We start from the raw sequence: 16,678 nt of genomic DNA, 5'->3' as shown, positions 1-16,678 counted from the left end.
TTTATTTATTTATTTATTTATTTATTTATTTATTTATTTATTTATTTTGAGAGAGAGCGAGCGAGCATAGCAGAGGAGAGGGGCACAGGGAGAGAGAGAATCCCAAGCAGACTCAACGCTCAGTGCGGAGCCTAATTTGGAGCTTGATTTTATGACCCTGAGATCATGACCTGAGCCAAAATCAAGAGTTGGATGTTCAACCCACTGAGCCACCCAGGGGCCCCTAAAATGTAATTTTAAATAATGCAGTAATAAGCAGAAAGCTTCTCACAGAACAATGACGACACTAAATTACTGAGCCTTGGTTTCTGCTCTACCAAGAAGAACCAGTCTGTACAAAGAAAGGGTCGGAGGATATCAAAATAACCGTGATGTTTCCAAATTACAGATGTCTACATTATCACCACCACCACCCCTGTGTCCCAGGGCAAATAAGAATTTGAGAAGAGGACACACAGCTTGTGAGAGCCTCCCAACAACTTTCATGGTACACCCTCCCACTCTGGGGGTCACTGACCTCAAGAAAGTAGAAAGCTTTGCCTAACTGGGAGGAATGTGTCCAAATTGTGAAGGCCAAAGTCACTGAGCCTAACATATCAAATAGCATGTGTGAAGTGGCTCTGAAAATAATAACTGCAAATATCAAAGATGACAAGGAGCCCATAGTAAGCATTGCTGGTATCATAGTTCAGTCTCTTGGGGGGAAAAAACCTACTTGTTTACTATGAAAGATTATAAAAAATGGATGCATTTTAAGAACGTGTGTATGCATGAATGTATTTGCATATACATATATAATGCAAGCAGGGTTGTCATTTCATTGCTTAGGCTGAAATCTGCAGCTTTATTATTTCAGAAGGGAAGGGGAGTGTCTTATTTCCACATGATGCCAGACTGCAGATAGAAAAAAGTTAACAAATACTTTAGCATGTTTTTCTACTTCCTATCCTTAAAAAAATTTTCAGTAGAACTTTTTTATCAAGATGCCTACACATAACCAGGATTACTGTGTATTGCTTTTAGATCAGATATACACAAAAGAAGATATAAAGAAATAACTTCCTGTCATTTGGTAATGTCTCACTAATCTTTTAATGTGATTACTGACTAATCTAACCCCATTTTTGATCTTAAGCTTGTGTTCTCCTAACTCACCTTGTAACCAGGTGTCAAAGTCTTCCAGGTCAGCGTTAAGGTAAAAGCTGTCCAAAGTGTTTTATCCTCTGATGTCGGCAGCTTTTCCCCTGGGAACTCCGTCTGTCTACTGACCCCAGTGGGGTTATCTGGTCAATGACAGGAGAGGCTCCTTGATTTCTTTCTCTTGCTGTTTTGCAGCAACGGGCAGAACTGAAAAAGAGAGATTACACTCACATAGTACAACTCCACATAATCCGCATGAGTTTCTCAGGGGGCTGCCAATGACCAATCAGGAAATTCCTTCCAATTTATCTTTTGAGGTGAAAGCTCATTAAGGATGGTGTCTCAGATTTTTACCTCCTTTGCTCAGTCTTACGTAACCTCAAAGATGTAGTCACTGAACTCAGCCATCAGTAACATTCATAACTCCCACCTCACCCAGAGTCTGGAGCATGAAAACTCTCAATTTATATAGCAAATATTTTCTAAAAGGGGACAAAGCATATTTTCCAGAAACATGTTTAACCCTCCATTTAAATGTAAGCCTTAGTTTTTAAAAACCAGTAAGTATACGGGGCGCCTGGGTGGCGCAGTCGGTTGAGCGTCCGACTTCAGCCAGGTCACGATCTCGCGGTCCGTGAGTTCGAGCCCCGCGTCGGGCTCTGGGCTGATGGCTCAGAGCCTGGAGCCTGTTTCTGATTCTGTGTCTCCCTCTCTCTCTGCCCCTCCCCCGTTCATGCTCTGTCTCTCTCTGTCCCCCCCAAAAAAAAATAAACGTTAAAAAAAAAAAATTAAAAAAAAAAAAAAAAAAACCAGTAAGTATGAAGTGGTTTCACCATATAAGCATATAAATGCACTATCACTGTTCCCTGATAAGGACTCATTAATAGTCTGCAATTTGCCTTACAGAGTACAATTGCCAAACTCCTACAACAATCCTCTAGTGAAAGAGCTGACTATACTACCGAAGAATACAATTTTCAACTTGACATTATTTCTCAGAAGGCAGAGAATATTTTACAAGAATATAAAATATGTTCACTTTAAGGCAGAGGAAGAAGAAAAAGGAGGAGGAGGCGGAGATTCAGAAGAGGAAGTAGAGGAGGAAAAAGAGAAAGAGGAAGGAGGGAAGGAAGGAAGATAGAAAGACAGACACACAGACCTATTCTAAAGTAGAAGCTAAATTAGTCACTCTGATCCTGAAATGTGACAGCAGTTTCCTTTGAGCAACCTCTCTAGCAAGCTCGTTTCTTCACAAGTTAGCTTTAAAAATTACTCCCCAGGTTTGATTATCTTTCAAGCCTGCTCTGTCACTCAGGTTTAGTTTTCTTTTTACCTATGGAAAAGGAAAAAATAAATGCACACACACACATTCTGAAAGACAACGTCTTCACGGAAGCGCAAAAGATTGATGTCTACTCAGGATCCTACGCTGTGATAGCTCCTGCAAGTATTATTTTTCTAGGAAAAAAAAGTGTGTGGGGCAGGGAAGGGGGGGGTTCCCAAATCCCCCTACATCTCTACAAAAAATGATTTTTAAATCTCTATTGTGTTGTAAGACAATTCATGCATCTTGTAGGTCCTAAATAAAATTTACTTGATGTCTGTAATGAGGACATAAGAGAACGAAAGCCAGGGTCCATCAAGATTATTTTTGTATGTTCAGCATGACATATTTATTTTCTGCAAACACTACTCAATCTACACTTTTTTTTTAAATTTAATGTTTATTCTTGAGAGAGAGAGAGACAGACAGAGCATGAGCGGAGGAGAGGCAGAGGGAGAGAGGGATAAAGAATCTGAAGCAGGCTCCAGGCTTTGAGCTGTCAGCACAGAGCCCGATGCGGGGCTTGAAGCCAGGAGTGGCAAGATCATGACCCGAGCCGAAGTCAGACACTTAACCGACTGAGACACCCAGGAGTCCCTATGCTCTTTAATCCCATATAATTATAGATAGACTGAATATGGTCAGCTACAGAAAATCCCCTGCCCACCTTTTCTTTGCTCTTTTCTATGATGGACTCCGCCAAGCTTTGGAAAAGGAGGGAACACTGAAAAACGAAAAGAAAGAAGAAAAGTATGGCGAAGAGCCCCCTGTGCTACACTGCAGTTCTTTTCATCCACACCCCCCTCCCCCAGTCCTCTTCCCTAGTCTTCGTCTCCACCTCTTACCATCCTGTAAGGGCAAGTAGGAAGGTAAAGAAGAACAGATGACCATGGGGTAAAATCAAGGTTTCCTCTCCATCTGCTTCCTCCAGTCCAGCTGCAGAGGCCAGGGAGACGGTAGGTGAATCTTACTAACCATACTCAATGAATTCCCAAACAGTGTGTGTGTCTTGTTGCCAGCTTATGTAACTCAGACCTTGACCCAAGGAGCATTTTTGCACTTCATTCGTCTCTTTCTCCATCTCTTTGCCTACGCATCCTTCAAAACCTAGCTCAAAGCCACAACTCTCAATCAACGCCTTTGCTGATCTTCTCTACTAGAAAGAAGCAACTTCTCATCACACCTGGTACTTTGGTCAATTTTATTGGTATACAGCTGTCTTGATCTTACCTGGTGCTTACACCTCTTACCCTCCCCCCACCCCCATCAGACTATATTGACTCTGAGGAGCAAGGACTGGACCTTAGTTCCCTGCACAAAGTAAGTGTGAGTTAAAAAGTGAAACTTACAATGCTTCTATTTATATGTATGTTGTAAGAAATGAATCTATTATTGTTCCTTTTGTGCAAAAGTGTCTATTTGCATACAGTGTGTATGCAAGGTCATGGAATAAATGTCTTGGCTTGTTCTTTTTTTTTTAACTTTTTAAAAATGTTTTTTATTTTTGAGAGAAAGAGCATGAGGAGGGGAGGTGCAGAGAGAGAGAGGGAGACCCAGAATCCAAAGCAGGCTCCAGGCTCTGAGCTGTCAGCACGGAGTCTGACATGGGGCTCAAACTCACAGACGGTGAGATCATGGCCTGAGCCGAAGTCGGACACTTAACCGACTGAGCCACCCAGGCGCCCCAGCTTTTGAATTGTTCTGAGACTATAATGAATGTTCATATGGGTATTCTGTGCAAATTCCGAAAGACATCCTTTGTGGGAGCTAACCAGTCTGATTAAAAATTAGCTCTTTTGCTCTGCTTCGGATTCTCTCTCTCCCCCCCCCCCCCACTCTGTCTCTCTCTCTCTAAAAAATAAATTAAAACACTAAAAAAAAATTGGCTTTATTGGGGCACCTGGGTGGCTCAGTTAGTTAAGTGTATGACTTCTGCTTGGGTCATGGTCTCGTGGTTCATGGGTTTGAGCCCTGTGTTGGGCTCTGTGATGACAGCTCAGAGCCTGGAACCTGCTTCTGTATTGTGTCTCCCTCTCTCTTTGCCCCTCCCCACTCGTCTCTCTCTCTCTCTCTCTCTCTCTCTCTCTCTCTCTCTCAAAAATAAATAAACATTATAAAAAATTAGCACTCTATCAATACGTGGTTCAGATATAATCAATCATCCCTGATAGTTACTGAAGCCAGATATATTAGGAATTGTTTTAATTCAGCTTCAAAAACTTGATTAGGACAGAAAGATTTATATCATCACATTCAAGTTACAAATTACAGGTGACTCACAAAATATATTGTTTTATTAAGAAACCAAGAAGTTAACCAAGTGGCAACTAAACTTTATTTTAATTAAGAAACTACACAGGGTTATTTTCTCTTATATATAAACTGTGTGCAGGGCAGAAGTTCAAAGGCACTAAGCTTATAAAGTTCAAGTCTGATTACTCCTTGTGACAACACATACTGAAGATTAATTCTTAAAACTCTTGCTAAAAATATACTCAGAGAAGGGAAGAGGTCATTTCTTTTTAAAACTATAACCAAAATGGATGATTAAAAAAAAATTATATCTGGGTTTTATCAAAACACACAAAAAGAATCATGTTCTAATTTAATGATACATTCTGCAAACCAAAAAGGCTCCTGACACCCTCCACCTAAGCAATTAGTAAATTAAAAGTCGTAAAGGTTGGGAAAGCTGATTCAAACAAAGCCTTCTATACCAACCAATACTTGGGTAGGAGTCTCTGAAGAATCTCATCAGGGAGTTTACTGAATTTGGCAAAGGTTCCTTCTGAATGGCTCATTCAGGAAGCAAATGATCCATTATCTTTGCAACAGAATTTTTCCTGTAGGTTATGACTAATCCTCCCACAGCCTGAATTTTGCCCACTATACACCATGTTCTCGTCCAGCACACTCCCCACACATTCCACTCATTTCTTCTTCAAGCCCCTCAGAGCATATGACGTATTCTACAGAAGACCAGACTGTCTTGTGTAGCTACTAAGTTAATGCATAGAATGCAAAATGGAGACAAGATAAAGCGAGCTCCACCATTCCATAAAATACTAAAAAATTGATTAATTAATTAATTAACCTTAAAATAGTAAAGACAGAAAGACCACCGGAAGAGTATTTGAACAAAGCAGTCTACATAGCAAAGTCCATTTCACAACAAAAATAAGTGATGAGACATTATTGACTATTTTCTGTACATTAGGTGGCCCATTGTTCTGATTCAATGCCCGTATCATTTTCACAAAGAATTGGTCTTAATTTAGGGTTAAACATCCTAAATTGTTTTCCCGGAAAACTAGCCTCAAATGTGGTATTAAGACCTTTTCTCATTATCTTGTTTACTTTGTCTACTGTCTGCACTAAATAGTTGGTAAAAAGATCTTGCCATTTGCTATTTTCACCAGCAGCAAGGTTTAGACAAGAAATTGATTTTCCTCTTCTTACCTGTGATAATCCCAAGTACACTGAGGATTTTTACACTGTGTCTAAACCCCTGGAGAATAGTTTTAGTGCCACATTCCAATAGAGTTTATGAAAACAGGCTGTGCTGAGATAACTTCCTGAAGATGAAAAACAATCTTTAGGCACTTTCATCTAGTAACTACTGTGGTTTTCCTGTCAATAACTGAAAAGCTGATTTATAACTTGGAAAATTTATCTCATCTCATTAGGGCTACCATATATCAAACAAGTAAAATTCACCATTTGATATAACACAGTTTTCATATCTGCCACTAAGCATTGATTGATTTATCCACTCAACAATAAGTCGATTGTGTAGTTATTATATACAAACAGTCAAACCAGACACTAAAGAAAATGTAGAAGTGTAATAAACAATCAACAAAAACAAAGCTCCTTCCCTTAAGAAATTTAGAGTTTAGCCATTAACAGGAGAAGGTATGTGAATAATCCTTTTTAAGTTACAAAAGCAGAAAATGTATTGTGGATATTCATGGCATGAAAATATCAATTCTAGCTTGGAATTTATGAGGTAGGTAGAAAGCAGACCAGAGGAAACTGCTCAAAAGAGAAGGCATCTGAAAGACGAATGGATTCAGGCAAGAAATGGACAAAAGCAGACACGGATAAAGGACATTTCAAACAGTGAGGAAAAGTGTATGAAAAGTAACAGATGGGAAAGGGTAGACTGCAGTTCCAGTTCTCAGAGTTAAGGTACACAAAAAAGGAGGGGGTGTGGAACCTTTATGACTTTCCACAAAGGCCTCTGTGGAAGGTTTTCAGTACTAGTAAAAGACCAGATTTCATCAGGTGAGCTGTAGAGAACAGAAGTGGAGTTCAGAGCTGGGGAGTCATGTGATGATGCACCAATGGGGCTAATCCAGGAGAACAATTCGAGGAGAGAACCCAAAGGCAAGAGAGGACGTCAGAAGACATCAGCAGCCCCAAAAGGAGGGTGGAGCTACCTGGGAAAATGGGCCTTCAGGAGGGTCAAGCGAGGAACTTGTATTTGATCCTATCTGGCCTCATGTATTTCTTGTCTTAGTAAAACAAGGGGGAATAAAACGCATCCATTTTTTTCAGAGATATGATTGAAGAAATATATGGTCAACATTAATTAACTGAAATAATTTGACACATTTTCTTAAGAATTTGTTTAATGTTTATTTTTGAGAGAGAGAGAGAGAGAGACAAGAGTGTAAGTGGGGGAGGCAGAGAGAGGGAGACACAGAATCCGAAGCTGGCTCCAAGCTCTGAGCTGTCAGCACAGAGCCTGATGTGGGTCTTGAACTCATGAATGGTGAGATCATGACCTGAGCCGAAGTTGGACTCTTAACGAACTGAGCCACCCAGGTGCCCCACTTGACACATGTTCTCAATGTGTTATAGTTCAATGATCTAGGCCAATTTTTCCAGATTTTTGTTTGTTTGTTTATATCTAACTTGGTTTAAATTGACATGTATTTCTCTGAGGATAGGGAAAGGATTATTTTTCCAAACCCCAAAGGACACGCACAATTAAGGACCTGATATCCATTAAGCATTTAAAAAAAAATTTTTTTTTCCAAATTAACAGCTTTGTCAATACTGACAAAAATTCAGATGACTGATTATACAGGTGAGAATTCTAATGATGTATTACTTAAAGGAGTCTTCAATTTTATTATTCCCTTGCCCAACTTCTGTTTTATATCTGAAAAACAAATATCACAGAAGCCACTCAATGGTTCTATTATTCAGTTGGCTAAAATTTTATTTAGAAACTCTACAGCACTATAAATGTGCTTTGGACATATTCTGATTTTCCAAAAGCAGTATGCTATATAGCAGGAGTCAGTACTTTCTCTGTGAAAGTCCAAATCAGTAAACATTTTAGACTTTTAGGTTTTGTGGGTCACACAGTTGCAACTAATCAACTCTGTGATTGCAGCAGGAAAGCAGCCAGAGGCAATATGTAAATGAAAGAGCAGGGCTATATTCCAATAAAACTTTCCTTACAAAAAAGTGGTGGATTCCATTCAGTCCTTAGACTGTAGTTTGCTGACCCCTGCCTAGCAGATAGCCCAGCTGTAGCCATTTGGTGTGATTTCATTGTTTTTTGTTCCTCAATGTACATAAGTCTGATGAAGTGATAAAAAAAAAAAAATTACTCTGAGAAAATGGGCTCCAAAGAAAATCTCTACTACTAATGTAGTGATTAAAAAGAAAACAAAATGGAGAGGTTCTAAGCAGTGATGGAATTAAGTAAACAAGAGACATTTTGGGTACATTAGAACAGGAATGGGGAGTTTGGTGATAATCCCAGATCACCCTAAGAGAGACCAATGTATATTCTAAGAGGAAATATGAAAATGTGACTCATGAAACCATTTCAGGAAATGCTCCAACCAATGCCCAAAATGCTCATTCCCTGGGAGAAAAAACTTCAGTGAAAGCTTTACCTATTAAATAAGAAAATATTTAAGAAATGCATGACTCTTAACAGAATATTCATGTGAGAGAAAGCCAGGGAATTTGGAAATTTATGGAAGTCTCAGATCATGCTTCCTCCGTGAATTCTGATGATCATACTATATTTACTTCCTAGATCCAGGGGAAAAGTAAGGAAATACTGTCTTTGAAGCTTACCAGGCTATATTTAAATCTATAGAAAAGTTATGACAAAAACCATCTTAACTCCGTTACATCAGTTTGATGATGCTAACCACTAATTCAGCATTGAAGGTGACTCACTAACTCTGTGAGACCTTGTGCAAGTTACTTTACCTCTCTGTGTCTTGGGTTCTGCATGTGTGAAATGTGGCTCTGTCACGGAGGTGGCAGAGGATGAAGCAAGCTAAGGCATGTGAAGGGTTCAGAACAAACTCTGCGCAGGGGAAGCGCTCACGTGCTGTGATGCTTCTGTGGCTCCCCTGAGTCTCTTCTCGGCAGCCAGCCTTACTGCTGCTCTTCAGGAGCCCTTGCCTTCTCCTAGGCTCTCACTGGGTGGCCCTAACTCCAAGGGCTTCAACCTACCATTTGCTATGGAGACAGTTAAATCTCTCTCCAAGGCTGACTTTTCCAGACTGCATTTCCAACTGTCTGTTGGACATTTCCACTGGAATGTAGCACGGGCGCCTGAAACTCCATGGGTCTAAAAATTGCACCCCTTACCTTCCTACTCTTGCACCTTTTCTCTTCTTGTCTCCAGCTTTTGTTCGTGACATCACTACCTATTCTTAAACCAAGCTAGAAACTGCAGTTTCTTTTACCCATCCCATTTGCAACCTTCCCGTGTAGCTCATCCCAAGCCCGCTCACTTCTATTTCCTACCTTCTTTCACCTTCTTTAGCCATCTCAGCGATCTCTGGCCTTGACTATTTGCATCTGCCTCTTCATTTCTCTGCTTCCTACCACTCTCCCTTCACAGACACTTCCTGATTCTCAATTAATCTCTATGGCTTGGGGGAAAGGGGTCTATGGACCTACTGGTAAGCATCAGAGCATCTGGGAACCCTCTGAAATGATATAAAAATTTGTGAGTCCTTGATCAAAACAAAGGTCATCGTCTGAGAGAACAATTTCAACTCCTCAGCGGAGTACAATCTGCAGGCTTCCACTGTATCTTAGTCACTCTGCTCATCTTCCACCCTGTTCTAGATACACTGGACATCCTATTTTGGATGCACATCCTCCAAACATGCACATTGAAAGCCATCTCACCTCTGAACTTTTGCATATGCTGTTCCCTCTACCTGTGGTGCTCTTTTCTGCCTGTTGAACACCTGAACATTTGAAGTCTTGGCTCAGGTCTCCAATGTGATTTCCATGAAGACTCGCCCAAGGGTCCAACTGTGTTGCGCAGATGACAAAAGAGACACTAAATAGATTTGTGGTGTCTGTATATCATAACACTGATTTGAAATTTCTTAAATTCAAAGCTTCATACTATACAAAATAAATAGCCTTAAATGGTTAGACACATATTGTGTTTACTTAAGTCTACGGACATGCTTGCTGGGTGTCCTTGGATTGTAATGAAATCAAGAATAAAGACCCTGGAGTCCAAGTGCCTAGGTTTGAATCGCAGCTCAGTTACCAGTAAGGGGACCCTGGGTCAGTCACATAGCTTCTCAATTTCATGATCCATTATGGATGGAGACAGTAACAGTACCTACTGTTTAGGATTATTCTGAAAATTAAATAAATCTATACGTATAGCAGTTAAAGCTATATAAGTGCCTGCTATTGTTATAATTATTTATTGAAATCAATGGCAATGGCCAGGACCAGAGGTTCCAAAAGATCATCACAGAGTAAAACTAATTGACCTTGCCATATAAGCCTCAAGCTTTAGTCAACAGAGTTAATTAGCCAGAGAATACTAACAAAGATAGCCCTTTTCACTAATGTTTTTATCAATTGAAAAGTGTTTCAAAACTATCTGATAAAGTTCAGATATTTTTTCCTGTTAGCCTCTAATAGCTAAAAGTACCAGCTCAGACTATTTCCAAGGCACATCACAGGTAGGTTAAAATCATTCCTCTGAATAGAAAAAAAGACCAGAGCTACTCTTTTATGGGCAGCAAATCAATGAAACACCTCACTGCTTACAAAGTGCCCAATATGAAGGGAAAGCATGAAGTAGGAAATTGGGAGAAAAGATAAAGGAGCTTAATGACTCATAATTCAAACAAATCAGCTTGTTTGCCAGAGAAATGGGGTATTAGACATTTTAGCACCACCCACCTGGCAGAAAAAAAAAAAAGGCTGTGAAATGTAGATCCTAACATCATTGAACCTAAGGAGGAATCAAAATAAGGGCATGCTGTAGTGATGTAGCTGGCTTCCACCTTAGCTATAGGATTATGTGATATATTTAGCACTGTCTCTGTGGAAATTTTTCAGCCAAAAAAAGTTATTTTGACCCATACCACAAATATGCAATTGTATAACAGCACTTTTTGCATTTTCCCACAAACTGCCAAAAGGATAACTTTACTCTTTATTAATAATCATACTTAAGAGTTGGGCCTTAAAGTAACACCCTTGTGTAAGTATTTGAAACTAAGGACAAAGAGAATAAAGTCCAAATTCCTTATTCTACCATTAAAGGTCCTCCATGACCCAATTCCAACAAACTTTCTGGCTTTATCTTCCATGACAGGTTTCTTGAAATCTTCAACCAAAAAGAACTCCTAGCAATTCCCCCCCACCCCCAGGCACACCCACTCTGTGTGCTTCCTCTAACTGAAACAGTCTTCCCCTTACCTCAATCCCATCCTTGCTTTAAACCCTGTGTGGGTGACATGGAGTCATTTCCTATGGCTCAGCTAGAAGTAATTCTCCAGGTTCTTAACTCTCATAGTCCTTGCTCAGCACCTCTTAGACTTTCCTCAGTCCATCTTGATCAGAGTTCTTGAGACACGTGTCTTTTCTTCCCCAAACTGGATGTTCTTTGAGGGCAATATCCACACCTCCCTCATCTTCATAAGCCCAACTGCACCATGGCACATCTGCACATGGCAGGAACTCAGACCTTTTGCTAAAGCTTCTTGTGATTGATCATTGACACCAAATGGATGGGAGCATACTTTGACATACTCAGACAAGCTTTAAGGAAAGTCTTCAGTTTAAAAGATATGCAGCAAGCCTTGTTTTCTCATGAAGTTGAGAGATGAGAATTTTAATGCTACTCCTAGGGCAAAGAAACCACCATGTACACTTACCATCCAGTGACTTGCCTACAATTACTAACAGCAGTTCATTAAAAGCTTCCCTTCTACTCAGGTAACTGATAACGTACTTTCTTTCAGGTTAGAGAAATCACAAGGTAGTCAGTCCTGTGTTTCTTCTACTATAGACTCAAAACACTGGTCACCTATGGGCTTTGGTTAAAGAGTTCTCAAGACCTGTGTATATAATGATAATTTCACTTGTCTTATCTCATATGCCTTCAATGGGAAATATTCAAGGACCAAAATGCAAAAATCAGAGAATCTGATACATAACAGAACCCAAAAAATGCCAAGAGAGGGAAAAATTAATGAAGGAGCCCCTGAGCAAACCCCTGGCAGTCTGATACTGCTTGGGCACAGGTTCACTAGTCCTAACAGGCCACTTGGATGGCATTAAGTCAAATGCTTATTGGATCACAAAGGAGAGGCTGACTTTGCTCTGGGCTGATGCTGCAGGGCTGTGCTGATCCGTGCGTTCTTGCCAGACCTCTGGACAGCTGCCTACTGTCTGCAGTCCTTCTTTCACAGATGACATTTCTCTGCCTACTCAGTTTACAAACTGTTACATAAATGAGTTCTAACACGCACTCCTAGACATAAGTAATTTTCCTAAGCCCCAAATCTTGAAAGAGTATGTGACCCAAGCCCTAAACCCACATGAAAGAACAGGCTTACAGGGATGGCCTGACTCAGAGTTGTGCTAACGGGAAATTTCTGTTGAGTGCTCTATCTGATATGGCTTTCATATCAATGACATTTGGAACACTGAGTCTCCAATATCACATTGCCAGCGTCTCTTGGATTACTGGAATGGCAACTGAATCCTTGGGGCAGATAGCAGGAGACTCTGTTTTATCTTACTTGCCTTTACTATTGCATATGTTCTTTTAAAGTACAAATATAACTACCACATGCAAACTGAAGTCAAAATAAAGTTAAAAACTTACTTTAACAAATTAAGTAAATATCGTCAGTGGTATCATCATAAATTACACAATGGCTTAAATGATAAAATAGACCCTAAACAAATATAAGGTTTGTATACTCCATATATATGGCTCAACTGAATAACCCTGGCCTAATTTATCTTCAAGGCATTCTCTTTTATCCCCTATGCCACTTTGATGGAATTATTTCAAGCTGCCCCATTTCTTAGGCCTCTTACCGTATCAATTCATCTAGGTTTCTATTTGGTTTCCACAGTAACTTGCTTGTTTGCTCATGAGACCACAAAAAAACAGACAACTAAATCAGGCCTATTAGCATTCTTATGACTAAAGTTTCCTGTATTTAGATAGATATAGTATTGTCAGTAAAATCAGAACAAATTTTAAAATGCTAAGACAGTGAACAATGCCATCCATTACAATTCAAAACTGTTTTTCTGGCAATGTAATTTGATGCCATAGACTGATTAAAAACAAACAAACAAAAAAGGATGGGGAAGCAGGGTGGACCATGTTATCACAGAGCGGCAACTTCCTTGAAATTGAGTGCTTCCTTTGGGCACACGTGGCAGCCTATGGTATCATGGAAAGAGCATGGAGTCTTGGAGTCAAACAGGCTTAGTTCAAATCCCTGAGGTGACGTTTTCTAGCTATAAAACGGGGCAGCTTATTTTATTCAGCTTATCTGTCCCTCAGTATCCTCATCTGAAAAGTGGGGGTTTGGAATCTAATAAAACCTAGTTCAAGCTGCTTTGGAGATTACAGACATGCATATTCAGGACCTAGAGGTGCACATACCACATGACATGTGCTCAAGTGGTAACTGAATATAAGGGTTTTTTAACTCTCAAATTTTTGGATCTCATAATTATTCTTTTTTTAATGGCTTATTTATTTTTGAGAGAGAGAGAAACAGACAGAGTGTGAGCAGGGGAGGGGCAGAGAGGGAGACACAGAATCCAAAGCAGGCTCCAGGCTCCGAGCTGTCAGCATAGAGGGGGACTCGGGACGCAGGACTCGAACCCACAACCTGTGAGATCATGACCTGAGTGGAAGTTGGACGCTTCACCAACCGAGCCACCCAGGCACCCCCAGAATTATTCTTTAGTTCTCACGGCATACACTGTTTATGCAAAAACACAGAGACATTACTGAATGTATGATTGGCTGCTAATTCACAAATTTTCAGATACAGATCAACTAATATTAGGTTAGAATTAGTCTTTTCAAAAACTGAGATCCCTGGATTATTCTAACACCTCTATATGCCAAACTGTCTTCAGGCTACAAGTTTACCATTCCAGGAAGAAATTACATGCAAAATTTACATGTAAAAAAATCATCGAAATGTTCTTGTCAAACACCCAACTTTTATGAGGCTCACAGAAATAAAGATTACATATTTAAAAGTTTAAAATACCCTAACTAATAAGCAGTTGTTGTGCAGTGAGTGGCTAAGGGCCCAGTCTCTGGAAGCATCTAGATTCAAATTCCTACTCTGGCACTCTCTAGCTTGTCTTTTCTCTGTTCCTTGGTTTTCTTATCTGAAATGGGGCTGTAAGAGTACTCATTGCATAGGGCTATAACGATGAGTAAAGAAGAATGTCTGGTATGTATGAGGCACTCAGTGTGAGCTTTTAAAACAGCTTTGCCCAGGGGCACCTAGGTGGCTCAGTTGAGCGTCCAACTTCAGCTTAGGTCATGATCTCACAGTTCATGGGTTTAAGCTTCGCATCATGCTCTGTGCTAACAGAGCCTGCTTGAATTCTGTGTCTCCCTCGCTCTCTGCCCCTCCCCCACTCATGCTCGCGCGCACTCTCTCTCTCTCTCTCTCTCTCTCCCAAAAATAAACATTTAATTTTTTTTTAAGATTTTAAAAAAATAATAAAATAAAACAGCTTTGGCCAAAAGTCACACTGCACATATTTCCAGACTCAAATTATTCCTGGTCATGCTTGGTGGTTCCTCCTATTCATATCTTTCGCCACAAAAAAAGAAAACAAGAGAACTTCCTTGATAAGACAGCCACACAGAAGAATTTCTTAGAAAGCATTCATTGCCTGATTCTTGTCCTACTTGGTACAGACCTGACCTGAGCCTACCCCCAGCCCTGCTGCAGGACCCTATCACAGGCTCACCTTACCATGGTGTAGTCCACAAACATGTCCTACTCTGGGAAGGGAGGAAAGCTTCAGTCACCAACCCCTTCTGGACCAGCCACTGTGTTATTATGGGCCTTGCCTGACATCCTTAATGTTATTCAGCAGCAACGGTAGGACAAGAGTTCTTGGCACAGAGCAGACTCTCAATTAGGATTGCAGAATGAGTGACATCATGAAACTGGCAAGGGATACAGCTGGGAGCCTTGATATCTGTAAAGGTCAGAACTCAATAATTGGTTGTCACTATGCTCTGCTCTCATATTCATGTTTCTTCCTAAACTCTGAACCCACCTTAGAATCCATTCAAATACTGTCTGAATGCCTACATTGTGCTCTGGCCCTGAGAGCTTAGAATCTGGAAATATGAGCAATCCTAACAATGGGAAAAACTCATTCCCTCACTTCTCTGGGTTGTAATGACCAGGGTCTTTATACATTTTGAATGAACTTTACTGAAACAACTTAGAATCCGTATTTAAATTCTCTTACATTGCTGGGGGGAATGTAAGTTGGTATGACCACTTTGGAAACATGTTTGACAATATCTGCTAAAGGTAGCAATAATACTCTGTGACCCACCAATTTCAATCCTGGATAATATGCTCAAGACAGGTGAGTGCTTACGTCCATCAAAAGACAAATGTGAACCTGCTCAAGCACCAAACTTGAAATAACGCAAATATCCATTGAGAACCGTGTACAGAAATGAACAGGAATGAACTACTGATGCTTGCAATAGCGAGCAACAACATGGGCGAATCTCAACACAAAGAGGACCATTGTATAATTCCATTTATATGAAGTTCAAAGACTGGCTGAATTAAAGTGCAGTGACAGCAGTCAGAATGGTGGTTACTGCTGGTCGGTACAGACTGTAAGAGGCGTGACAGAGCCTTCCAGTTTGCTAGAAATGTTTTAGATCTTTATCCAGAGGTGGTTTTGTGCATAGATAAAGATATAGAAAATTAACTGAGCCTACACTTAACATTTGCATACTTTACTGTACGTAAGTTATACCTTATTAACAAACAAGCAAAAAACATCCTTAATTTAGAAAGTTAAGTGTTCCCTCATCTTGACTGACTAGTGAAACCCTACCACTATACTAAACATCGCAAGCATAACGTACATGGTCCTCATTGTTATGGAGTTTGGATGCTGGTAGAGAAAATCACTTTACTGGCACCACTATTTATTTGGCAATAAATGATATACCACCTTCTGACATCTCATTTGTACTTTTTTTCAATTACTTGATAATTTTATATTTTGCTTATATTTATGTCTGGTTTAACTTAAAATATAAATTCCTCGGTTGTTTTAAATCTTTCTATGCCCTTAAATGCCAAGCACAGTCTCACATAGAGCACATTTTAAATAATTTCTTGTTGATCAATCTATCACACCATAGTGCTTCTCTCGGCCTCAGGTTTCCTGGCCAATGCTCTTTTCTCCAGGTTTTCACTTTTTTCTGCCACCTATAAAGCCTGAAAATCTATCAAACACTTCAGAAAATACACAGTTTATATTTACATAAATTCTATCTATTAGTAGAGTATAGGACGTCGTTTATGCTATACTAAGTTTTCTTTCTTGCATTAACGCTTTCATCTGATAATAGAAAGAAATTCATCCTATATAATTTCATCCTATTATAGAATCCTATAATAAGAATATGGAAGAGGTAAAGTGGGGAAAGTACAGATGTAATCAATAGACTCATGTCATCGAGGAGAAAATGATAAATCTTACTTTGATGACTTTTGATACACTAGGAAAAACAAAAATAGCCACCCCTCTCTGGCTGAGTCTTCCCACAGTGCTCATGGTCCTGCTGATGCCATATGTATCCACACGCCCAGAAAACACCCTGGAGAATGATGTGTAGGATGCCATGCTTATTCATGTCCC

The 16,678-nt window shown here is 39.9% G+C and overlaps 1 protein-coding gene across 15 annotated transcripts in view; it reads right to left on the bottom strand.

Moving 5' to 3' along the window:
* The window catches only part of OSBPL6 (oxysterol binding protein like 6), a 210,711-nt gene that overhangs the window by 113,405 nt on the left and 80,628 nt on the right, over nt 1-16,678 (bottom strand). For all 15 annotated transcript variants that reach the window (XM_040475495.1, XM_040475494.1, XM_040475491.1 and 12 more), the window contains exon 2: nt 1,156-1,347. The gene's annotated coding sequence lies outside the window, so the exon portion shown is untranslated. The remainder of the gene's footprint in view (nt 1-1,155; nt 1,348-16,678) is intronic.

The sequence above is a fragment of the Herpailurus yagouaroundi genome, unplaced genomic scaffold (assembly GCF_014898765.1).
Source record: "Herpailurus yagouaroundi ecotype Mexico unplaced genomic scaffold, PumYag 140, whole genome shotgun sequence".
In the NCBI taxonomy this organism is placed as follows: Eukaryota; Metazoa; Chordata; class Mammalia; order Carnivora; family Felidae; genus Herpailurus; species Herpailurus yagouaroundi.
Note: the sequence above shows the minus strand (reverse complement) of the source record. Positions and strands in the feature narration are given on the sequence as shown.